We start from the raw sequence: 24965 nt of genomic DNA, 5'->3' as shown, positions 1-24965 counted from the left end.
CGTTTGCACAATAGTATCCATGGTGAAAGATTGTGACCTAGGGACACAGTTAGTAAAATGTGACTTTGTCTGAATTTAGGTTACTCTCTAGTAATCGCAAAAAAATTAATTTGCTGGATTTTCTGCTTAAAGGACATTACTATTTTGACAAGGTCATGTCTATAGTCCACATAATGTTCAGCCTTGTAGAGGCTTATCACAATGCTGGAATGGGTGGTTATTTGGGAAGTGGACTTGCACCAGGCAGGTCACTATTTCTGGGACTTCCTCTTTGCAAGAAAACTTGGGTTGGGTGAATATGCCCCCCTATTGAGAACATTTCAGGAGATAGCAGAGCATTTGGCCATGGAAAAGAAAGAAAGCCTATCGCACAAGTATTAGCAATATGAACCAAACTCCTATAAACCTTTTTCCAAACTTCTATGATCCTTTGTACATGAACCAGAGTGCTCTGTATGTATAATCCTACATGCTCTGAATTTAGGTTGAACTTCAGTGTATTATCAAATGATGGACTCCGTGTAATCCTTTCTTCTGATATGTTGACCATTAGGAAATGTGTCCAGATATTCAGAAAGGCCACTGAAGGGCCCAGCACATGACAGCAGCTGTCCACATCATTCAAGAATCCCATAGAATGAATAGTTATACTTAAGTTATTGAAATACACAGTGGATTTAGGAATGACTGCTAAGGATTTACCTTTCTATGTAAGTTATTTTGTCTGTCTTGAAGTTTTTGTAAATAAACCAGTTCTGTGTGTCTTTTATAAATTTATTAGAAGATTAAACAAGCAGTTATAAAATAAATATAAGTTGAAGTTAAATATATCAACAGGGAGGAGAACTTATGGTTCTCCTGACTTAATGTACACAAAGTACATTACAATGGTGAAACTGATATTACAATTGAAATACAATCAATAAATCAATGATTCAATTTACCTGGCTTGCAATTTACTACAATTATACTGAGCAAATTGAGGAGATTCACAGAAAGGTTTTTAAGGATTCACAGAAAGGTTAATGGGAGAATCTTTTTCCTTTAACTTAGGTAATTTAGCTCCAGTTCTGCTAAAAGCAGAGTTATTTTGCCTTGATTTTGAGGAAGTACAACTTTTAAAATGATTTCCTGGTAGCTTTCCTTTTGGCTATCTCTCTCCCACTGTTAGTCTTTACAGTTCACAAAAAATTTTTGGCTGTGTTTGTCTACTATATTTTTCTCCCCGTGTTATACAATGCTTGTCACTTTTGGAAGTCTGGCACAAAGAAAGAATGATTTCTAAAACTCCTCAGATTTAGCAGCTTTAGAAAGACATTGGCTTCACCCAGGGATCAATTACTGTTTCAATAGCAAACTTAGGGATTTGGTGTCTACTTTAGGAAACAGAAACTCACAAAGAAACATATATACATGCACATGCACATACAGTCTAATGCGCACTAGAACAATTTGAGCAACCTCAAATTACGCTATAGAAGAATCTTCACATTTTCTTCTTAAAGTCTTTATGTGATTCGTTTTAGCTTAGAGCTAAAATAATATTTGTTGAGAATAACATGCAACTTGAACTCTTTCACAGCGGGATTTGGTCTTGAGTCTCTCTTTTGGTTGCACGTCAGGATTGGTTTAGTCAATGATTAGAGTTCTTCACTTCTTCTCCTCTGAGAGGCTGGCCAGGGAAGGAAGCAGGATATAAATTCTGGTGTAATTAGTGGTACAAGTGAGTCCCCCTTCTTTCTCCTCAATACTTTTGTAAGGATCACAGATTCCTCAATTTTGCCCCAAGGGATACTCTGGGTTCCAGCATGTTAGTACAGGTCATCAGGGACTAATTTCTTGACACTTTGGTCTTGGAGTCATTTTGAAGATTCCAATCCAGGATTTATGTAGCAACCCAATTTGTTGCTAACTGCAAGCAGATGCTTCTTGAAAACAGGACATAAGAAGTTTCCATATGATAAGGAATTGGTAAGCACACTTCTGCTTTAGGCCCCAGATTCAAGTGACCTAACTGTTTAGATATAATTTATGAGTATTCAAGATTACACATTCATTCATTTCCACACATTCTCATGACAGGGAATTAATTGTGGCACAGGAAAAATAGCCTAAGAATTGCAGTAGAGACTAGCACACATGTATAATATTTTATCTTAATAATCTTTTGCCTATATTAGGGGTTACCAAACTATGGGTTACAACCCCAAATGTGATCGTGCTGTCAGCAGATGGGGTTGCAACAATCTTGAGTGTGTGGAAGATACCATTTTGCATCGCACAGCGTGACCTCACACGTACAAAGTGTGTGAGGTTATGCTGTGTGAAGGATGATGTTTTGCTCTTCAAAATGGTGTCCTCCATGCTCTCTGGTGTCACTGGAGGAAATACTTCATTAAAATAGAGTTGTGCCTGCAAAAAGTTTGGGAACCTCTGACCTATATACGAAAAAGCTACTTTAAGTATCTCATAGCAATGCTAACTGTTGTTATATATGTGTGACCCTTCTGCCAGAGTTTAAGCAACAAAGTCAGGGTTCAGTATCTAGGGGTTCCTTTTAAACAATACAAGACAAAACTGGCTTAAGCCCCAACTCAGTGACTTGGGACAATTACACACCACCCCCTGGGTGCCTCTAAGAGGCAATACTTCCCCTCACACAAGCACAGAGTCTGAGTGTAGTAAAGAAAATTTTAAAAAAGAGGAGTGAAGTAACTCAGCATTAATTTGGGGAAATGCCACAAACAGGGTTAATAAACATAAACAATGAGCAAAAGACTCATTCCCCCACCACCACCCTGAATAAGTTGGGCAATATCCTTTTCCATCAGGTTGTTAAGTCCAGCAACCAAAAGTCGCTTTAGTGCCCATCCCTTCTCTGCACCCCACCCACTCTTGTTGTCCTATATCAGTGCAGGCCTAGAAGTCAGAGGTGCATCTGCAGAGTTCACATCCCACCATGGGTGGAAAGGGGCATAAGAAAGTACCTTGCTCACTCTGCTGTCCAGGCACTCGCTTGCCATTCCTCTTCGCTGGCCACCCTCTCATCACTCCACCGACTGCCATGCCAGCCACTCATCAATCCACCAGGATGTCTTCAGGTCCCACACAACTCTCAGTGATTTCAGCTGTTAGTTGTGAGCCTCCCTGCTCATGTACACTAGGCAGTCTCTTGCTTCAGAGACACTGTCCCAAAGCAGGTCTAACTGTTAGTCTTAGGTATCAGTGATTTCAGCTCTGTGGTGTATACCCCTTTTAATGGAGTCTTAATCATCTCTTTTATTACACAATGGAGAGAGGAAGGATCAAATGGTGTCTAGCACCCACACCACAAGGTGCAGGTACCTGTCTACACCTTCTCTCAACTCACTGGGTTTTTGAGCCCACATGCCCTGCCTAGCAAGTGCCATTTAATTGAAGGTTAGTCCCTCAATCAGCATATAAAAAGCACAGTTCTGCTGCCCTTCATTCACAGAACAAGGATAACAACACTTTAGTACTCCTGTCCCAATAACAAGGACACTGGGGATTCAACACCAGCCAAATGTGATCATTTGGGCAAGCAATCGCATCATGCTGAGTACCTAGGTAGGGTGGGTGTGCCCATGGAAATGAGATCAGCTTCTGAAGTCCTCTTCCACAGTTCATCACTAGATGTCAGGGGAGTGCTCATTCAGACCCTGTTTACATACAGGGCCAACTAAAATCATCCATGTTTAAATCCGGACATGGCCTATGTTCCTTACAATCCTCCAGAGCTGTCTATGAGACTGCCCACATGTTTGACAATTACCACATGCTTGATGTCCTGCCCAGACTGGTCAATACTGAACTGATTATAATCTGGAGCTGAAAGCTGCTTCATGGTAATGGCTAGAGATTTAGTTTTACCTAGATTAATAACCAGATTAAAGACCAATGTGCACTGCTTCTTGCCCAGCAATCAGCTGCAGCAGTTCACTAAACTGAGCCAACAAGATAATTGTGACAGATATGCAATATCTTGGATAAAGCTTACTGAATACAATTAAACCTTATTGAATTAAGTTTAATACCTTTGGGGGCCATTGTATGAAAAATGCAATTGTTTATGTGTTATTGTGAGATTGTATTTAATTCTCTTTGAGGAGGTGGTATACTAACTGTGACAAATGCATGTCTTTTGGCACATCAGAGCAGCATTTTCCCCTCTGGCAGTGGGAGGACTGGGGAGAAATCCATACCACTCCAGAGATTTAATATTTTATGTTGGTTTATTTACAGTATTTACACGGTAGCCTTAGAATTGGCCAAAGGGCTTCTTTAAACAAACAAACAAAAAAAGTTGCATTTCCTAACTCTCACTGAACTACTGCCTCTTCTTATGTCATATAACAATCACAAGCTACTCTCTCTAACCCACTCTGGTCCCAGCTACGTTGTGGATCAAGGCACCCTCTCCAATTGAAATAAATACAAGATTTCCCCTTATAGGGTATAACGGCTCTTTACCTAGGAGAAGCCTTTCCCCCTCACTTTACACAAGCCTTCTGCAGCTTGCTTCTCATTCCTTCTCTTTTTTCTCTCTCACTGAAAGAGGTTTTAAGATCACAGGCTGCCCTAAATTAAATTTAGGTGTCCATAATTAACCATAGGCAACTTTTTTTCCATTCATAGGAAACAGAGCTTTAACTATTCTAAGTTAGACAGGGTCTGATTTTGTTGCATAATGTAATTCCTCCAGTTATTAGCCCTTTGAAGCCTGGGGAGGGGACCCATTGTTATGATGATTACCTATGCATGAGCTCTTTGAAGGTTCAGACTGGATTCTTTAGAGACCTGCAGACTAAGAGAGGATGTTGGGATAAATAACCTAGTGATGAACTAACAGGGCTTTGTTTTGATTCAGTAAACAGACAGGATCTCTGGTTCATGGATGTTCCCAATCCTTAGGGAAGGTTTGGGAGGCCTTTGGTCTATTGACTCGCCATAGGACTGGGTTCTTGTTCTGAGAAAAAATTGTGATGATCTTGAAACTGCAGAGAAACCACTGGGCTGGGGTGTTAAAAGACTATTCTTGCAAGATCCCATATCAGAGGGGGTGATCTCTGGTAAGCTTCTTAGCATGAATGTGCATTCTTTTATTGTTGTGAATGTTTCCTCTCTAGAAAGAGCTATGTGGTAACTTATAACTGTGGGAAATTACACTGTTAGTCTCTGAACAGAAAGTGAGCTGGCATGCTGAGGCAGACTGCCTTTTGCTGGGAATAACACAGGGAACTGTACAGCCTGGAAATACCCCATTCAGAAGGGAGAGAGACGCAGGTCTCTACCAAAAAGAGGCAACAGCTAGAGAGCCAGAAGCCTGAGAGTGGATGCCCTCACTGGACCATAGTGAGGGAATATAGGCCCAGTTGCCCTGAACTGTGACAACAAAGTCATTGTTGTATTTGAGATTTTGAAGCAGAATGGCCTTTAACTCAGTGCCACTGAAATCTGCCTCCTAAAGCTTATCCTTCAAACAGTTATTACCAATACTGAACAGTGATGGTGACGGAGAACAACCTTGCCAAACACCTGTGGAGTTAGGGAACCATGCTGTGTATCTGCCATTGACTTGAATGCAGCTTTCTATTCCATTATAGACAATCAATGACATTGTCATCCCAGGAGGCTGAATTGCTTCATCGGATACCACAAACTTGTTTGATTCATTGAATCAAAAGTCCATCAAAAGTCCTGCAATGGTTACAGGAAATAAGGGGCATGTTGGGTGGGCATTTTGTGCCCAACTGGTGGATATCACCTCCAGAGTTGAGAAGCCTCATCATTTTGTTTGTATGACCAAAGAAAGGAGTGAAAATGTTGGGGTCTGGGAAAAATTTCTATAGCAGTTTAATGGTATATCAGTTTGGCTATCTATTTGGATGCTGGGACCAGAGCAACAAGTACAAACTGATGCCTCCGGCTAAAATAGTATTGTAGGCAATTACCAAGGGAATTGGTGTACACAGAGATGGCCTGAGAAGTGGAGAGAGCACATTATAATAAGAGATATATTACTTTTCTCTCCCCCCCAACATTGCTGACAGTCATTTTTTGGAGTAAGGAATTTATAAACAAATGAGTTAGTTTCTTGCGTGATGGCCTGGCAGTTGTTCAAATAATTAATCAACAGTCAGAAAAGTCAGCACAGATAATATGGCTGGTAAGTGAATTAGTATTTCATTGCTTTTGTTAAACATATTTTTCTGTGCAGTGCTCATTTCTGGCATAGATAATGGCATTGCCAAGACTCTGTCTTGATTTCAGGATGATACATTCTGGGAGCTAGGACCAGCTGACATGCATAGGTGATGCCTCAGTGTTTTTGGAACCATGGTAACATTACGACTTGAGGGAAAATCCATTGCCCCAAGGATGTTCAGCGTTGAAACAGCTGGTTTTGTTGAGTTCATAGATTAGAGTTAAGGAAACCCTCGGTCTGTTTGAACTTCAGGGTTAGTGAAGTTGTGCCACAAGCATCAAGATGACAACTCCAGATGTGCACTGGAATTGGCAGATGGGCAGTTTAAACAAGGATCTTTGTCCTTGAACATTAAGATATTAAAATGCTGATCAAACTGAGAAAGAGGCCACAAGATGCTAAGAGAATGTTGAATGGGTATGAGTGCTAAAAGCACTTGTGAAGCCACATGCATGCAGGAGCTAGATCCTCTATTTGTATGTGGGGATGATAGCTACCTGACTAGGTGCTGTTTGATGGGATAATGAGAAAGGCTTTAGAGCTACTTGGCTCTTAATCTGGCAAAACTTTGGACAGATTCCTTCAGGATGAGAGCAGTGTCAGCTGTAACACTGGAGGGTTTTGACTCACAGAATGTTCAGGTAAATGGGTGCTGAAAACTGGACTATTATATGGCCCTACTGATGGATTAAGGAGGCAAGTGAATAATTTATCTGTTTTTGATGGCAGGAGACATCAGAAACAAGGCTGATGTATGGATTTAAAGGCACTTTTCAGTTCATTGCCCACATTGTGCAACCAGTTAACAGCTGAGCTTTATACTATAGTGATAAGCACCATAGAAAATCCCATGAAGAAACTAATAATTCTGTCTTCAGAACACTGGGCAATAAATACGGCCTCATAAACAATGAAAACAAAATAAAATGTGGAATAGTTGCTCATTAACAAGCATCATCCATCCTGTGCACTGAATGAGGCAGAGGCACTGTGGGAAAAATAATATGTGATCATGTAATTAAAAATTGTGTAATTCATAAGGCATATGCACAATGGGTCCAAGTTAAGTGTACAAGTTAAGGGACCCTGAAAACTGGCATTTCCTAACTTTAGAGTGTATGGCTTTAAAAACTTAATATATTTTTGGTGTGTAATTAGAGAAAAAGACTCCCAAAGAGGAGCTCAGTAGGCAAGAAAAAAAGCTTGAAAGCAACTATATCCTCCCAGAAGTGAATACAAAATGGCAGCCAAGGTTTTTACAGATCTCACAAATAAAATACTATTTTCAAATGATCCTCCCCTTACATTATGTTTATTGTCTATGCTACACTGAAGCTGAGCTTCCAGGCTGAGACTGTGGCTGTCCACCTTCAGTGATATAGGAGAAAGCTGTTTGGGATCAGCTCATGCTTCCTCTGCAGTTGCTGATGGGTAAACTGTATCCACTTAGTAATAGCCTGGTTATTTAACTAAGGGGAAATGATCTTAGGGGCCTGCACTGGGGTAAATGTGAGAGTTACGATTCAGAGGAATGTGGCTCAGCCATTGCTGAGCATAAGATTTGTTTGGCCTGAAATGATCATGAGGCAAGTGTGGCAGGGACCTGTCAAGCCGACTTATGGGAATAGGGCCTGGAAGAATGTGAACTGTAAGGTTACCAGCATCTCTTTCGGCACTAGTGACTCCAGTGTTCTCACACAGGGTTATCTGGTACAATGTGCCTGAGCATTTTAGTGATGCTAGAGTACATTTATCAGATAGAGGAGCTGATATTTGACTAGGAGCCTCTAGGGATTGGATTAGACAGGAAATATATACCAGACTGTGGGGTGAGGAGTGGAGGTGGGAGATCAATCTATTTATTGGTATTCCCAGTGACTGGTGTCCAGTGTGGGTGAAAGCTAAATGGTCCAGTTCCCAGTAGTAAATAAAGCCAAGGACATAGTTGTTGGACTTTTTTGCCTGTAAAGAGAAAGAAAGACCTGAAGTTTTCATAGAGTAAGGTCCCCCTTGATACCTCTCTTCTACTTCTGTAAGGTGAGGATGAGAGGATTCAGAAGAGAGCTGAGTTCTAGGGTTTAAGATGAAGAGGCTCTACCTCAAGTTATTTGGTTATATGGTGGGAGCCCTGTACCCCTGAATTGACTCATTAAGTGGCTAGTATGTGAGGGGTAGTGAGCTGATAGCACCTCCTCCCTTCATAGTGTTAATAAAGTTATGGCCTATCATTTAAATCCATCTTTGTGTCTGTCTTTCATTCACCTGTGTCCTGATTAATCAATAACTAATTTCTTAGTGTAAATCAATAAGGATAAAGGAGAAGCTTCTTCTCAAAGAGAACAGCTTGGGCATTGATCACAAAGAGGCAAAACAAGTTTTTAAAAGAATTAAGAAGCATTATTACCCTTTAGTTTTCCTAAAGAAGGGGAGATTTAATTTAATTATTTATCCCACAGTGTTTCCTACTGGCACTTACTACCGCTTGTCCTTTGGGAGTTTTCACTAGCAGTCTACAGTTTGTTCAGGTAGCCTTTCTCCAGACAACCTCCAACTGAAGTTGCAACTCAGTTATTTACAGCTCCCATTTTTTCTTGAGCTTGGCTTTTCCTAAGTTTAGTACATCACTAAGATGTGCATCACTTACATCTCTGATATAATTTCCACAATGAGGTCAGGCAAGCCAAGTCTCTGGAAAGAGTCATAGCTGAGACCCCTGGAATAAATTTACATGTCAACCACTTCTCATATGTTATAATACAATGAATAAATCATGATTGAGTAATGGTCATAGTAAAGTTCCCTTGTATGCTATCAGATAAGGTAATAGCTATTTTTTGAAATCTCACAGCATTTATCAGATTTTTGTTTGAGTCATGCTATATGTTCCTAAACATTAACCTGCATTCCATATTGTAAAATGTCTTCTTGTCACTCTGTAATGTAGCATATATGCAATGCACTTTGTTAGCTTCAAGGGAGTAGTGATAACAGGTATAGTCACTGGTGGGTGTTTTTACATAGCTTCAGTACAGTATACAGCTGTACCTCTATGTTTTAATGGATACATCTGTTCCTTTTTGGCCTATAAATTTCAAAGTCACTCTAACATCAAATTCAGATACAAGCTGGGTTGTAATGTGTCTGTGTGTGACAAGTTTATGCAATTTAGCAACAGAAATCATTCTTCATAACTGCTTTTGGGAAGATATAGATGGCACCATCTTTTTTCACAGTGAAATGTCATAAAAGACATTAGTTTGGTCTTCACTTGCTAACTCTATTAGATCATTTCTATTATCATTTTAAATGAATCCATAATTAAGATGGTCCTATTTCTGCATATTTAAAGTCTTTGACACAGGACATAACTTCCTTGTCACACAGTAACAGACTTTTTGAAAAGTTGCATGAGAGGAACAACTCTGAGAAAATATTAAGGGTGACATCACCAAAATGTGAGGGAATCATTATTTTTGTTTTAATCATAAGTTTCAGGAAAAAGCTGAAGAGCTTTCAGGATTCTTAGCTCCAGAGCTATAGATACCTAACTGTATCCCGAGGGGAACAGAGATATCCTCACTCCTTCAACTTATACAACCACCCGGTTTCTCTCCTGGCCCATTCCCAGCATGCAGTCATTGACTGTTCAGGCTGACATCTGGCATTGGAGAAGGATACTGGGGAGAGTACTGAACAGTTTTTCTTTGCCAGCCAGAGGGATAATGAACAGGGCTCTATGAACCACAGATAATCCTCACAGACTCACAATCCTGAAACTGGGTTGGGAGAGTCTGGGAGAGAGAGATTGTGTCTATCCACTGAACAGTTCCCAGCCCCAGAGCAATTATAGCATTAGAAGGAAGAGGGAGACTCCTTCAGCAATCACCCATTAAGGTGTAATTGTTTTTTGCCTTTTTAAAAGGATGATAACCCCTTTTCAGTCCTCTGGCATGTGCTTAATGGAATTGCACAAGGATCAATATAACTATAAGTGATTGTACACAGTTCTAATGCATGGGAGAAAGAAGGACAGGAATACAAAATGGGCTGATCAGGATGTGGGATAAGGAGCTGGGAACTCATTTAAATTAGCAGCTCCTATCAGGGTCCCTTCTTATCACATAAGGCTCTTTGGGATTTGGTCTAATATTCTTAATGGTATCAACTGGAGAAACTAACAATAACAATGAGAAGTTCTTGAAAGGAAAGACAAGAATAACTGTAGAGAGAATTGCAACACTGATTCTCTGTAGGCAGGGCTGGAAGCACCACCTATTATTAAGGTTGCCCAGCACATCCCATTTGAAGACCTTGCTTTCAGTTTTGCCCATTGTTAGCTATTTTGACTAAAATTTTCCATGTTGGGTGACTGCCACAGGCTGAGCTGCAGTGTTTGTGGAGGAGGGAGATTGAGACTAAGTGAAGAGCCTGGGGAGGGAACCTGGGAATGCAAGCCAATGAGTGGGGAGTGCACAAGATGGACCTGCTCTGGCAGCGAATCAGGGCTGTTTAGAGAAGGAGGCTGCTCTCTGTAAGACTCTTGCCTCATTTGTTGCAAAAGTTGGAAAGTGTGTGGTGAATGAGGCAGAGGATTGCAGGAGGGAAAAAGAGTTGAATGCTGCCCTGGAGAACTGGATTGTATCCCTGCTTCTGACACAGAGTTCCTATGTGATGCTGGACAAATCACTTAAACCATACTTTTCACAGGTGGTCATTAATTGTGTGTAACTTGTTTTCTGGGTATCTAAATTGAAACCCTGGAGTCTGATTTGCAGAAATGTTGCACATTCACAGCTATAACTGAAGTCAGTGAGAGCTGTAGTTTAATATATTAAGTGGTAAATAATGCTAAGTACTCAGAAAAAATCAGATCTTAGGCATCTCAAATTGGGCACCCAGAATTAATGGAAACTTTTGACCTTAATCACTCCAAATATGTCTACAGTACAAGTGGAAGTGTGATTGTAGTATGGGTAGGCATACCTCTGCTAGATTTAATCTAGTTAGCACTGGTAACAACAGCAATATAGATGTGTGCAGGGCCAAAAAGTACAGTACATACCCAAGGTGCCTGGAGGGCTTTTACTCAAGTTGCTAGTCCATGCTGAAGCTTGTGCCACCATATCTATACTACTATTGTTACTCAGGCTAGCTAGATTAAAGCTAATATTGATATGCCTACCTGTGCTACAATAACACTTTCATTTGCAGTGTAGACATAACCTCTGTGCTTCAATTCCCCTCTTGTAAAATGGGAATGGTACCACCTTCTCACCTCAAAGGGCCCCCCTCAAAGGGGCTTTGTGTAGATAACTAATGTTTCTCAAGTAATCAGATCCTGTCATGATGAGCACCAAAGAAAATCTCATGAGGAAATGAATCATTCTGTCCTCGGAGTAGGGTTGAATATTGTGTTGTAAATAAGTCATGGGACCAGACATTGAACAATGAGGATAAAACAAAATATTGAATAGCTGTTCATTAACTGAGTGCCAATGATCCTGTGCACTGAATGAGGCATTTTTCCTATGAAAAAAATACAATGTGATCATTCATAATGAATATGCAGAAAGGGGCCAAATTCAGGTTGCACAGGCAACCTTAATACTAGCCTTTCCTAATTTTGGGTGCTTGACTTTGGGTGTTTGACTTAATTCTGTATATTTAACACAGGATTTTGTATATAATTAGAGAAAAAAAAACCTCTGAAAAAGGAGCTCTGAAGACAAGGAACAAAGCTTTAAAAGTGGCTACATGAGTGACTCACTCCACACAGGAGTGAATCCAAAATGGCAGCCAGTGTTTTCTGTTCCCACAGAGATAGTACATTTTTTCAAATAATCCACCTATGATGACTGGGGTGAGTGTATGTAATGCCTTCCTTCTCCCTGTTCCTATTTGTTTTCTAGTTCCTGCTCCCTGAACTCAGTGGTCCAATTCTTCTCTGTGTGTGTGTGTGTGTGTGTGTGTGTGTGTGCGCGCGCACACTCAAGCTAGCAAACTGGAGAGGCTAACGGGAGTTTTGCAAGGGAGTTTAGAGTGGGAGTTTGAGGGGGGGGCTACATACTCTTAACATTCCTTAAGCTTCTTTAAACTTAAAGCCGAAAACCACCCCCTGATAAACAACAACAACAACAAAGGAATGAGCTGCAGGAGTAAAAAGAGAATGTAGGCAGAAGTCCAGCAGCAGAGTGAGGGCTACCCAATTTATTCCACCCAATGCAGCATGTATGATTACCTGCCCTATGGGCAGGTAGCGTATATGTGCATTCGGTGCAAGGAGCTTCTGGCTCTCAGAGACCGTGTATGGGCTTTGAAGACCAGAGTGGCTGAACTGGAGGAGCTAAGGGAGACAGAGAGGTACATAGATGAGACTTTCCGGGACACAGTAGAATGGTCCCACTCCCGGTCTGACAGCTTCTGTGCTGTTGAGGAGGATGAAAGTCTCAGGGAAGGAGAACATCTAACTGTAACAGAGAGAAAGAATCCTATAGTTGGGACCCTCCTTCCAGATGGTGTTGTGGTATCCTCTTGCACTGAGGATACCTCTCTGGGGAAGGGAACTCCAGTTATTAGGAACAGACAGGTATTAGTAATGGGGTAGTCGATCATTAGAAACAAAGATAGCTGGGTTTGCGATGACCGAGAGAACTGCATGATGACTTGCCTGCCTGGTGCAAAGGTTGCAGATCTCTCGAGACATCTAGGTATACTTATGTGTAGTGCTGGGGAGGAGCCGGTGGTCGTGATACATGTAGGTACAAATGACATAGGGAAGGATAGGAGAGAGGTCCTGGAGACCAAATTTAGGCTGCTAGGTAAGAGATTGAATTCCAGGGCCTATGGTAGCATTCTCTGAAATGTTTCCAGTTCCACGCACAAGGCCAGTTAGACAGGCAGCACTGCAGAGTCTCAATGCATGGATGAGATGATGGTGAAGGGAGGAGAAGTTTAGATTTATTAGGAACTGGGGAAACTTTTGGGAAGGGGGGAGCCTATACAGGAAGGATGGGCTCCACCTAAACCAAAATGGAACCGGATTGCTGATGCTTAAAATTTAAAAGGTCATAGAGCAGTTTTTAAAGTAAGGGCTGGGGAAAAGCTGACAGGTGCGGAGGAGCATGTGGTTCAGACATCCTGAGGATCTATAAATGAAGATCCCATATGTCCTAATAAGGAGGAGAGGATGGAAGATGATAAAATACAGCTAGGATCTGATAAGAAACAGTCAAATGAAAAAAAGTTTCATTCAAGTATATCGTGTAATGGCAGACAGCTAAAAAGTGACAAGGTTTTAAAGTACTTATATACCAATGCTAGAAGTCTAAATAATAAGATGGGTGAACAAGAGTGCCTCACATGAAATTAGGATATTTATATAATAGGCATCACAGAAACTTGGTGGAATGAGGATAATCAATTGGATACAGTAATACCAGGGTACAAAATATTTGGGAAGGACAGGACAGGTTGTGCTGGTGGGGGAGTGGCACTATATGTGAAAGAAAACATAGAATCAAATCAACTACAAAAATTAAAAAAACCACAAAATACCATGGAATCTCTATAGATAGTAATTCCATGCTCAAATAATACAAATATAGCAGTAGGGATATATTACCGACCCCCTGACCAGGATGGTGATAGTGACTGTGAAATGCTCAGGGAGATTAGAGAAGCTATTAAAATAAAAAAGCTTAATAATAATGGGGATTTAATCTATCCCCATATTGACTGGGAAAATGTTACCTCAGGATGGGATTCAGAGATAAAGTTTCTTTACACCTTAAATGACTGCTTCTTGGAGCAGCTAGTCCTGGAACCCACAAAAGGAGAGGCAATTCTTGATTTAGTCCTAAGTGGAGGACAGGATCAGGTCCAAGAGGTGAATATAGCTGGACCACTTGATAATAGTCACTACAATATAATTAAATTTAACATCTCTGTGGCAGGGAAAACACCACAGCAGCCCAAACGCTCTAGCATTTAATTTCAGAAAGGGAAACTAAACAAAAATGAGAAGGTCAGTTAAACAGAAATGAAAAGGTACAGCACCAAAAGTAAACTCACTGCAAGCTTCATGGAAACTTTTCAAAGAGACCATAATAGAGGCTCAAATTAAATGTATACCCCAAATTAAAAAAAAACATAGTAAGAGAATTTAAAAAAAGAGCCACTGTGGCTAAACAACAACATAAAAGAAGCAATGAGAGGCAAAAAGGTATACTTTAAAAAGTGGAAGCTAAATACTAGTGAGGAAAAGAGAAAGGAGCATAAACTCTGGCAAATGAATTATAAAAATATAATTAGGAAGTCCAAACAAGAATTTGAAGAACAGCTAGACACAGACTCAAAAAGTAATAGCAATTTTTTTTAAAGTACATCAGAAGCAGAAAGCCTGCTAAACTACCAATGGGGCCACTGGACATTTGAGATGCGAAAGAAGCACTCAAAAGCACTCAAAAGCAAAAGGATGATAAGGCCATGGTGGAGAAACTAAATTAATTCTTTGCATTGGTCTTCATGGCTGTGAAGGATATGAGGGAGATTCCCAAACCTGAGTCTTTCTTTTTAGGTGACAAATCTGAAAAACTGTGCAAGATTGAGCTGTCATTAGAGGAGGTTTTGGAACCAATTGATAAGCTAAATAGTAATAAGTCACCAGGACCAGATGGTATTCACCCAAGAGCTCTGAAGGAACTCAAATGTGAAATTGCAGAACTACTAACTGTAGTCTGTAACCTATCATTTAAATCAGCTTCTGTACCAAATGACTGGAAGACAGCTAATGTGATACCAATTCTAAAAAAAGGGCTCCAGAAATGATCCTGGCAATTACAAACCAGTAAACTTGATTTCGGTACCAGGCAAACTGATTGAAACTATAATAAAGAACAAAATTTTCAGACACATAGATGTACATAGCTTATTGGGGAAGAGTCAACATGGATTTTGTAAGGGGAAATCATGCCTCACCTATCTACTTGAATTCTTTTAGAGGATCAACAAGCATGTGGGCAAGGGATCCAGTGGATATAGTGTACTTAGATTATCAGAAAGCCTTTGACGAGGTCCCTCACCAAAGGTTTTTAAGCAAAGTAAGTTGTCAAGGGATAACAGGGAAGGTCCTCTTATGGATCAGTAACTTATTAAAAGTCAGGAAACAAAGGGTAGGAATAAATGGTCAGTTTTCAGAATGGAGAGAGGTAAATATTGGTATCCCCCAGGGGTCTGCACTGGGACCCATCCTATTCAACATATTCATAAATGATCTGGAAAAAGCGGTAAAACAGTGAGATGGCAAAATTTGCAGATTATACAAAACTACTCAAGATAGTTAAATCCCAGGCAGACTATGAAGAGCTACAAAAGTATCTCTCAAAACTGGGTGACTGGGCAAAAAAAAAATGGCAGATGAAATTCAATGTTAATAAATGCAAAGTAATGCATATTGGAAAACATAATCCCAACTATACATATAAAATGATGGGGTCTAAATTAACTGTTACCACTCAAGAAAGAGATCTTGGGATCATTGTGGTAGTTTTCTGAAAATATCCACTCAATGTGTAGTGCAGTCAAAAAAGCAAACAGAATGCTGGGAATCATTATGAAAGGGATAGATAATAGGACAGAAAATATCATATTGCCTCTATATAAATCCATAGTATGCCCACATCTTGAATACTGCATGCAGATGTGCTCGCCCCATCTCTAAAAATATATATTGGAATTAGAAAAGGTTCAGAAAACGGCAACTAAAATGTTTAGGGGTATGGCAATGAGGAGAGATTAATAAGACTGGGACTTTTCGGCTTGAAAAAGAGACGACTAAGTGGAGATATGATTGAGGTCTGTAAAAAGAGCTAGGGATCACCAAATGAAATTAATAGGCAGCAGGTCTAAAACAAACAAAAGGAAATATTTCTTCACACAATGCACAGTCAACCTGTGGAACTCCTTGCTAGAGGATGTTGTGAAAGCCAAGATTATAACAGGGTTCAAAAGAGATCTAGATAAATTCATGGAGGATAGGTCCACCAATGGCTATCAGCCAGGATGGGCAAGGATGGTTTCCCTAGCCTCTGTTTGCCAGAAGCTGGAAATGGACGACAGGGGATGGATCACTTGATGATTACCTTTCTGTTCATTCCCTCTGGGGTATCTGTCAGAAGACAGGATACTGGGCTAGATGGACCTTTGGTCTGACCCAGTATGGTCATTCTTGTGTGTGTGCAGCTACTCAAGGTCTGTTGCTACATATCTGCCTTTCACATTGTTATTATGGTTTGCTCAGATTGTTGCTGATTTAACCATTTCAAGGTCATTACATCTTTTGACTGACAACTTGCCTGTGTTTCTTGCTTTGTTGTGTTGGTATGTTGGGATTGCAGTTCTGGGGTCCATCTGAGTATAACATCACCTCTCACATTGGGTATTGTTATGGAATTGACAGTACAGTTTTTAAGTGATGGCACATTCGTGTGAAAAGTCAAAATCCATTAACATTTCATGTGTTTCATAGGGTTTTTTGCCATGCTAGTAACTTTTTAAATTATCTCTATATTTAAACAATGGCTTACTCCTTTCCTACTCATCTTTTTCTAAAGTTAAGTTATAATGTTTCATGTGTGGCATTTCACTCATTTTCACATATAAGTGGAAATCATACCGCATCAACCCCAATGGTGTTTGGACACTTACTCTGTATGGAAAAGTTGTACAGAATTTATTAGAAATCAGATCAATGGTGTGTACAGAAAAGTAATCAAATTGTATAGAAAACACTCTTAAACCTTTAGAATTGCAGAGTGATATAGTTTATATTATTTTTATTAATTTTATAGAATTCTATATCGAGTTTATAAGTGCACTATGCAATTTTTTCACTTAAAACAATATATAACATATTTCTTATGACATTTATGAAATTTCCTAACACAGAATTTTAATGTGTTTACAATAATAGAATAAGGAAGACAACATTTTGTCTTACATACAAGAATACATAATCATTAAAATTATATTGACATATATGATGTTGGCATATAACACATTGCTTCCTTGATATAAAGCTCATTATACAATTTTGGAGGGGGAAAAAGTCTATTCCATAGCTTTTCTATTAAACTTTGTGACTGGTATTCATTTTTTTATATTATTTGGGTTAAATATCTCTTGTAAGCTAAAAATAGCCATCCTTAAAACTGTTTTCAAATTACTAATAATAATGGGCCCAGTTCTGCCACCTTTCTTCATGTTTAGAGGTAGCTGAATTAGAATTTAATGTGGTTTTCTAGGGACTTAAATACTTTTCATCATGACTGTGTGTGGCAGAATCAGGCCCAATATATTTCAGTCACCAAAATATAAATAGATAACTTTGGCATAAAGTTTAGCTACATTTATTTTTATATGTTTGTTCTGTACATTTATATAGAATTTTACTTTCAGTCATTACTGCTGTTTGATGCACATAGCACCAGATCCTCAGCTGATGTAAATCAGCATAGCTTTACAGTATACTGATACCATCTGAGGATCTGACCCTTAATGAAAACATGTATTTCAATTACCTCTTTTTTTAAAAAAAGAGAGTTTTTATATTAAAATAATTAATTTTTATTCTTGTAGAAATTATTGTTACCACAAATTCTTGATTCACAGATTAAACTTTGAGCTACAGTCAGTATGATTTTATAAAAAGGTAATTTTGGAAAAAGTTCATGAATAAGATGTCAAATAATACACTTATAATATCCCAAATTTGCTTTCTTCCCAACCTTGAAAGAGCACATTTATTCTTATTTAGAAAGAACCATGTAATATAGTTTTCCATAATCCATCACATTAAGATATACCAAGGGTGCTTGGAAAGGTAATGACATGCATAGGGTCAGATGCTCAGCCCTGGTTGACAGTTTGGGCTGCATTAACAGGGTTTATTAACTTCCTTCAGTATGCCTTTTGGGGCTACTGAGTGAACAACGTGCGTCCCCTCAGCCCGTTCCTCTTTCTTTTCCCCTTCCTATGTGAGGCTCCCTTAATCAACAGAATTTCTCCAGGCATCACAATCACATACACAAGCTCCCTTCATTGCACAGATCCAGGGGAGACATTCTGGGTATTTATTTTCTTTGGTTTGGGGTTGTGTCTTTGAATATAGTGATGTATCAGATGTCTTTACCAAAAAACCCTACTTCAGGCTACTTTACTCATCCTCAAGTTGAAATTTCTAAAGAGTAATTTAATAGAGGCTTCAGTGATTCAACATTACTACTTTGTGCTGCAGTGCTACATGGGCTCATTATAAATATCTACTGCAGTAGATATGTCCTTTCCTTGAGGATGGAATGAGGGTAATTCTGGACTTGTATCTAGAAAGGTAAGGTTGTAATAGGAAGTTATATCACTGTTGTCTGAATGTAGGCTTGTCACAACAGATCATTCTTTCTCACATTTCTACTTCATTTGTAATGCTTCCCCCATGCCCCCCCCCCCTTTTTTCCCACTTCTTCTTCTCCTGAAGAATTACAAAAAGACTGAGAAAAGAAGATGTACACCCAGATACAAAGTAACTTCAGGGAGTTTGCCTTTTCTTAGCTCAATTTATTGCCCTTGAATGTCTTGGAAAGTGAAGTGATGAATAAACTTAAATGACTAACTCTTTATTTGGCCTGTCAGCTCTTGGAAAAAGGTATCTACACTGTACAAACTGGTATGATTAGAAAGGTTTTCCAATTCATCTTGGGCACGTCCTTTTATACTGAATAGACAACAGTGTTTTATGTAGATGATATACAGTTTATATATAAAACTATGCCAACTACGTATCTCCTGCCTACAATAAATGAAATATTAGACAGACAGTCTTCAGGGTGCTACTGTTTTTTATTCACTTTATCTTTCTTAACACTGTTTACTGACAGGCAGAAATAGTCAAACTCCAAATTTAAGCTTGCATTTTTCAGAGAACAGAGTCTGTATCAGCTCAAGGTCACATCATGAACTAAACATTTTTCTTGGGTTCTGTTTCAGATAATATATTTACAGTGAATTATATTAGTGGAGAATTATATTTGGAACTGAGGACAATGATATATATTGTATAATCTAATGTATTTCCAAAAAAAACCCTTTACTATAATCTTGGTAGATTATATTGTGACGGTCTAATCCTGAAATCCTTTCTCTTTACAGCCATGAATTGAGTTGGTCACATCACTCTTCTGCTTCTACGCAAAATTTTATCAGTGTGAAATTATGATTATGATTATGATTTCTGTGTGTCTGTGTTTTCATGTTCCAAAAACAAAATGAATAATCATTGCTCACACTTTCACAGAAAAGTGATATTGCAGGGATGTGAAATTACTGAAAAGACAAGAATGACAATTTTTTATCAAAAGTTGTAAGCAAACTTTTTTCACACCTCTAATTATTCATAGATTCGCAGGCAAGAAGGTACATTGTGATCATTCAGTGACTCTGAAAAAGATTTGGGGATCATGGTGGATATTCAGCTGAACATGAATAACTCCGCAGTCAAAAGAGCTAATGAAATACTGGGATGTTTAAACAGGGGAATCTCAAGTAGGAGCAGAGAAGTTATTTTACTGCTACATATGGCACTTGTGCAACCACTGTGGGAGTACTGGGTCCAGTTCTGGTGTCCACAATTCAAGAAGCAGATTGATAACCTGGAGCAGGCTCAGAGAAGAGTCTCAAGAATGACTGAAGGATTAGAAAACATGTGATAGAATCAAATAGCTCAATCTAATTAGCTTAACAAAGAGAAGTCTAAGGAGGGACTTGACTACAGTCTAAAAGTATCTACAAGGGGAACAAATCGCTGGAAGTTGCAGGTAGACAAATTAATAAAACATTGATAATTACTTCACAAGGAGGTTGCAAATGCAAAGTCTTGCCATTGGTGTCTTATAATGACTAGAGAAGATTGTCTCATATAATTACTGAAAGAGGGCCAGCCATTCTTTAAAATCACAATGGCTTTGTGATTCTGATCATTACATTTTAATTTTGTGATCAGTTCCTTTTTATCTGTTAAGACAATGTCTAAGAAAGAATTCCCCCATGTTGTCTGCGACACTTTTTGAATTAAGGGTTACGGATTATCGTTCTGGGGAAAAACAGACTCCTGCAGCACACACATTTAAATAACTTTCTAAGGCCATTCAAATCTTGTGATTATTTTTGCAAGCCATGTCCTATGTCTTCTCTTCAATCAGAGGTTTGTTGGGTTTTTTTACAGTGTTGAGCACAACTCAATACAGCAATTTTCTCACAGACACTTAGCCTATTCAGAATTGCTTATTCCACCTTTGCTTCAATTCATGCTCACACAACAGTCCTGTGGCTATTTAACAAGTTAATTATATGGTAAAATAATGTTAGGAAATCATTTAAAGCAATTAGCAACTGGAAGGCGGCAGCAGAGTTAGCACCATGTGATGAGACAAGTCTGTGGAGAATAGCAGCAAATGTTCTACAGTTTGAGAAACAATCTGCTGGAAAACTTTCCTCATTGAATAAGTCTTTCCATTTAAAAATGACATTCACAGCACTGACTCCCCCTTCCTAAACCTTTACCAACAACAAAAAATCAACACCCAAACCTCTACACTCAAGCAGAGTTTTGCCCCTGAACAGGAAGAAGTATCAGAGACTTATGAACTCCATGAAGGATTTCACTACTGCAGTTGATATATATATTATAAAGAAGGCACTCAGACACTATAGTTATAGGTGGCAATATAAAACCCATCGGTAGATAGAATTGAAGACCACAGTTGAAGAACCACTCCATCGACCGTCAGTTTGAGCCTCTGTCCTAAATAAATAATAATAATCAATACAATATAATTTACAAGCATATGGGAAAAGTTTGTGAAGACTGCCCGTATCCAATATGATTCAGAGCTGTACAGATATTCCTGCCTTATAGAGTGATCCTACAAGATGTACTATATTGTTATGGATGAAAAGACTGAATAAAATTTAGCTAACATCCATTTTGTCAATCTGATAAAATATTTTCCAACTGCTCAAGAAATTAATTAGTCTTGGGATATAATGGCTTCCTAAAAGGAATTTAAAGACAAAATTTATTTTTGAAATATACCAGTACTTGAGTTGAAGATTCTGTACCTTTCAAGTCAGGCTCGTAACTGAGCTGCAGGTGTTTAAAAATGTTTCCTTTTACTCAGAGTAGCTGGGAGGGTAAGTTTGTTCTTTTCTCTTTCTCCATTCATTGGTTTTGGTTTCAATCCTGCCTCAAGAGTATTACAAAATATAAGAAAAGATGTGGGTGTTAATTCAAAACACTGACTAGAAAAAAAAAAACATTTGAAGTCTCTCCTTTCTTATATTTACATTTCTTGAGCTTCTCTTTTAATTTACCAGATGAGGAATCATTGTGTTTGTTTTTATTTGTTGTTGCTCTATTTTATTTAACCATTCTTTCATAGGGTAGGTTTAAAATAGACTAGAGAGGAGCATGACAGTCCAATGCATGTGTTCAGATCACAAACTGGAAAGGCCATTGTGATTTTAAAGAATATTTGGCCCACTTTCACTAATTATATAAGACAGCCTTATCTAGTCACTACAATTATAGATACCATCTATAATTATAGATGCAAGACTGCATTTGCAACCTCCTTGTGTAGTGATAATCAATGTTTTATTAAACACGTGCACATGCACGCACACACACACACACACACTGGTGGACAAATAACCACCTACTGCTCAAAATGTAATTGAATCTAGTAAGTGACTCCTACAAGAGAAATGCCAAGAAAAACTATCTCAGAATACAAAGTCAGTTGACGGAGACGCATAACAAGTATATAAGATTGATGATGGCTGCTGTTGGAAACACAGAGGTACACATTGGTTTTCAGTGGTTACAGATAATGGAACAGATCCTCCAGTAGGACTGAACTGGGCTTGGCACAAGACCAAAGGGATACAAAGATGGCTTTAAGCCACCTTTACCTGCCCATAAAGTTGGGGCTAGATGAAGGCTGATCCAGTCCATGGTATACGGAAGAATATTTATGACTAACTACTGGCTGCCCATGAGTCTAAGAGCCAGGGCGTTGTCCAGACACAGGAACACCCTAATCATTCCTATTTCCACTGATTATGCCTTCTTTGCCAGGAAGGGTGCAAAATTACCAGCATGGGGTGTAGGTTTTGGTCCAATAAGTTTACAATAAGCTATACTAATCAGAAAATTAGGTAATAGCCTTAACCCTTATTCTCTAATGTGCTGATTGACCATCATTATATGGAATGATTTTTGTGGTTCGTGTCTTCCAAGGACAGTAGAGAACAAATGTATAACACTTTAGTCTTTGTACCACTAGTAGAGAAACCTCCAAATTATTTGGGCCTAGAATGATGATATCAAGACTATAACTCCAGGTATGCCAGCATTATTGTGTAAAGTCAGAGGTGTTCAAATAATATTAGTCAAATAATATATTTGATAAATGTAATTATAGTTTATGATAAATTAATGAAGTCAGTGGGACCTAAGCACATACTCAAGTGCTTTCCTGAACTAAGTCTTCAAGTAGTTCCAAGAATATAAACAGGAGCACTTTCATGAATAAGAAGTGCCGGAACTTACCTTGTCCTTCTTCCCTAAGCAGCTGAATCAACATAAGTTTATATCTAGGTTTCATTAAATAAAATAATCTGCTAGTATAGTTATTTTGCAAATGCAATTTGAAAATGATTGCTAGGGTGTCCAAAGTTGGACATCTGTTGATTCACTTAATACTTTGTAATGTAAAGTGCTACACAAATCTTGGAAAACCTGGAATTGTTCTGAGACAATATGTGAAATCATGTACTATGGTTGTTTGGGGTAAAAAGAGCTTTACTTTTCAGTTATCTTCTTTGCTTTTGCTTTTCCAGAATTACAATTTGTGTAGCACAAGTTTCATCCTCCAAATCCTAAAGTGTCAGACATGCATCTTGAAAACACCCCTATGACTTTGCTCAAAGCTGCTTGTTCCATGAACTCATCAACAACCAATAACCAACTTTTATCAAACATACATGCTTCATAAAACCTGACATAGACTTTGATTTCCCAGGTGATACTTGAGACACTACAAGGTTTCCAATGAACAGCAAACATGCTGCAACAGCATGTGAATCAGCAAACTAGTTCCCATGCCAAAAACTCATGAATACTTTAGAGAACAGAAAGTGCAGGTTGTTGTTGTTATCTTTCACAGAGACTCTTGGGTATAATACCTTTAATAAAAGGTCGGTTAGGAAAAGGAATTCTCTTCATTCTACCATGATGTGGAGGGAAATATAAACTGCATTTCTATTGTTGGTATAAGCTGGTGCTGGGCTATAATGATGAAGCTTCATTTTTAATTCATCAGAAACCTTCATCCAAGCAAATCTCCTTTTAGCAAAATCAGTAAATATGTTGATTCATATTCAGTGCAGAAGTAATTCATGTTTTAATATTAATTCTTACAGTTTGTGCTCATCAACAATGCCAGAATGCATTTACAAGAGTTGTCCCTGAAAGGAGAAATAAGCATGTTGAACAATTTTGCAAGAGTATGGATTATCCTCCAGGAGACTGTACTCTCACTCTATGATTTATTTTCTTGAAGGAGTGGAAGGGAGGTGGGAGAAGGGCACTGTTTTTGGAGGGGTTTCACATAAAGGCCATCTTCATTTTCACTGAGCACCTGCAGCATTTTGCTTCTTTAGTTTTATTCAGAATTATAATCAAGCATTTGTAGTGATGAATGGTTTCCTCTAAAGATATCCGCACCTGCAGATACACTAAAGCATGTAGCTGGCACAGCAAAGTAAATCAAGTACATACATACCAAGAGTGTCAATGCAGGTGCTGGAGTTTGATACATTGGTTGGGAAAAAAGACACTTTTAAAAAAAATATTTATATTAAACTTAAAAAAACCCCTATTTCAGAACTGGTGCCTTCAAATCCTAGATAATCTAGATATATTAGATCAGTCTCTGCATTCTATTTTGTTTCTTTTTAAGCTATTATATACATTAACAAGGTATAAGAAATGTGCATTACATTCAAAATGTACTCCATTTAAGCATTGCAGATCATTGAGAAAATCACTTCTTATTGCCTGTGGAGCTTGCCAAGCCAATTTGTGGCAGTCTCATCACTGAAGTGCAGAGACCTGAGACCACTACCAAATATCTAGTGAGAGGGCAGCTGTCAGTGATGTGTGACATTGTCTGCTTTGGCCACAACCACCTGTGGGATCTTCTCATTGGCTACAGGTGTAGAGGCTGTCTGAACATTGACCCTGAGCTGTTCAAAATTGTGGGATGTAAGCAAGGAGCTAGGGTGATTCAAGGAAATAAAAGAACAGTAGCCAACAGGGTTTTTTAGCCATAAGTAAATCAAACATAACAAAATTCTCCCGTCCTCATAACATGAACACACATCCCTGTCATCCTTTGCATTCTTCCTTTTGTGTCTCTCCAACTGCTATACTTATAGCCCTTTTCCTAATTATCTGTGCAAAGGAAGAGGACAGTGAAGCTCAGGGACAAAACTGATCTCAGTTACTCAAATGTGAATCCAAGGTCAACCCACTGTGGTCAAAGGAGTTGCATTATTGTAAATTGGTGTGAGATGAGAATCAGGCCCAGAATGTTTCATGGCTGGCTCATTCCACTCTTGTAACAGC

The sequence above is a fragment of the Dermochelys coriacea genome, chromosome 1 (assembly GCF_009764565.3).
Source record: "Dermochelys coriacea isolate rDerCor1 chromosome 1, rDerCor1.pri.v4, whole genome shotgun sequence".
Lineage (NCBI taxonomy): Eukaryota > Metazoa > Chordata > Testudines > Dermochelyidae > Dermochelys > Dermochelys coriacea.
Note: the sequence above shows the minus strand (reverse complement) of the source record.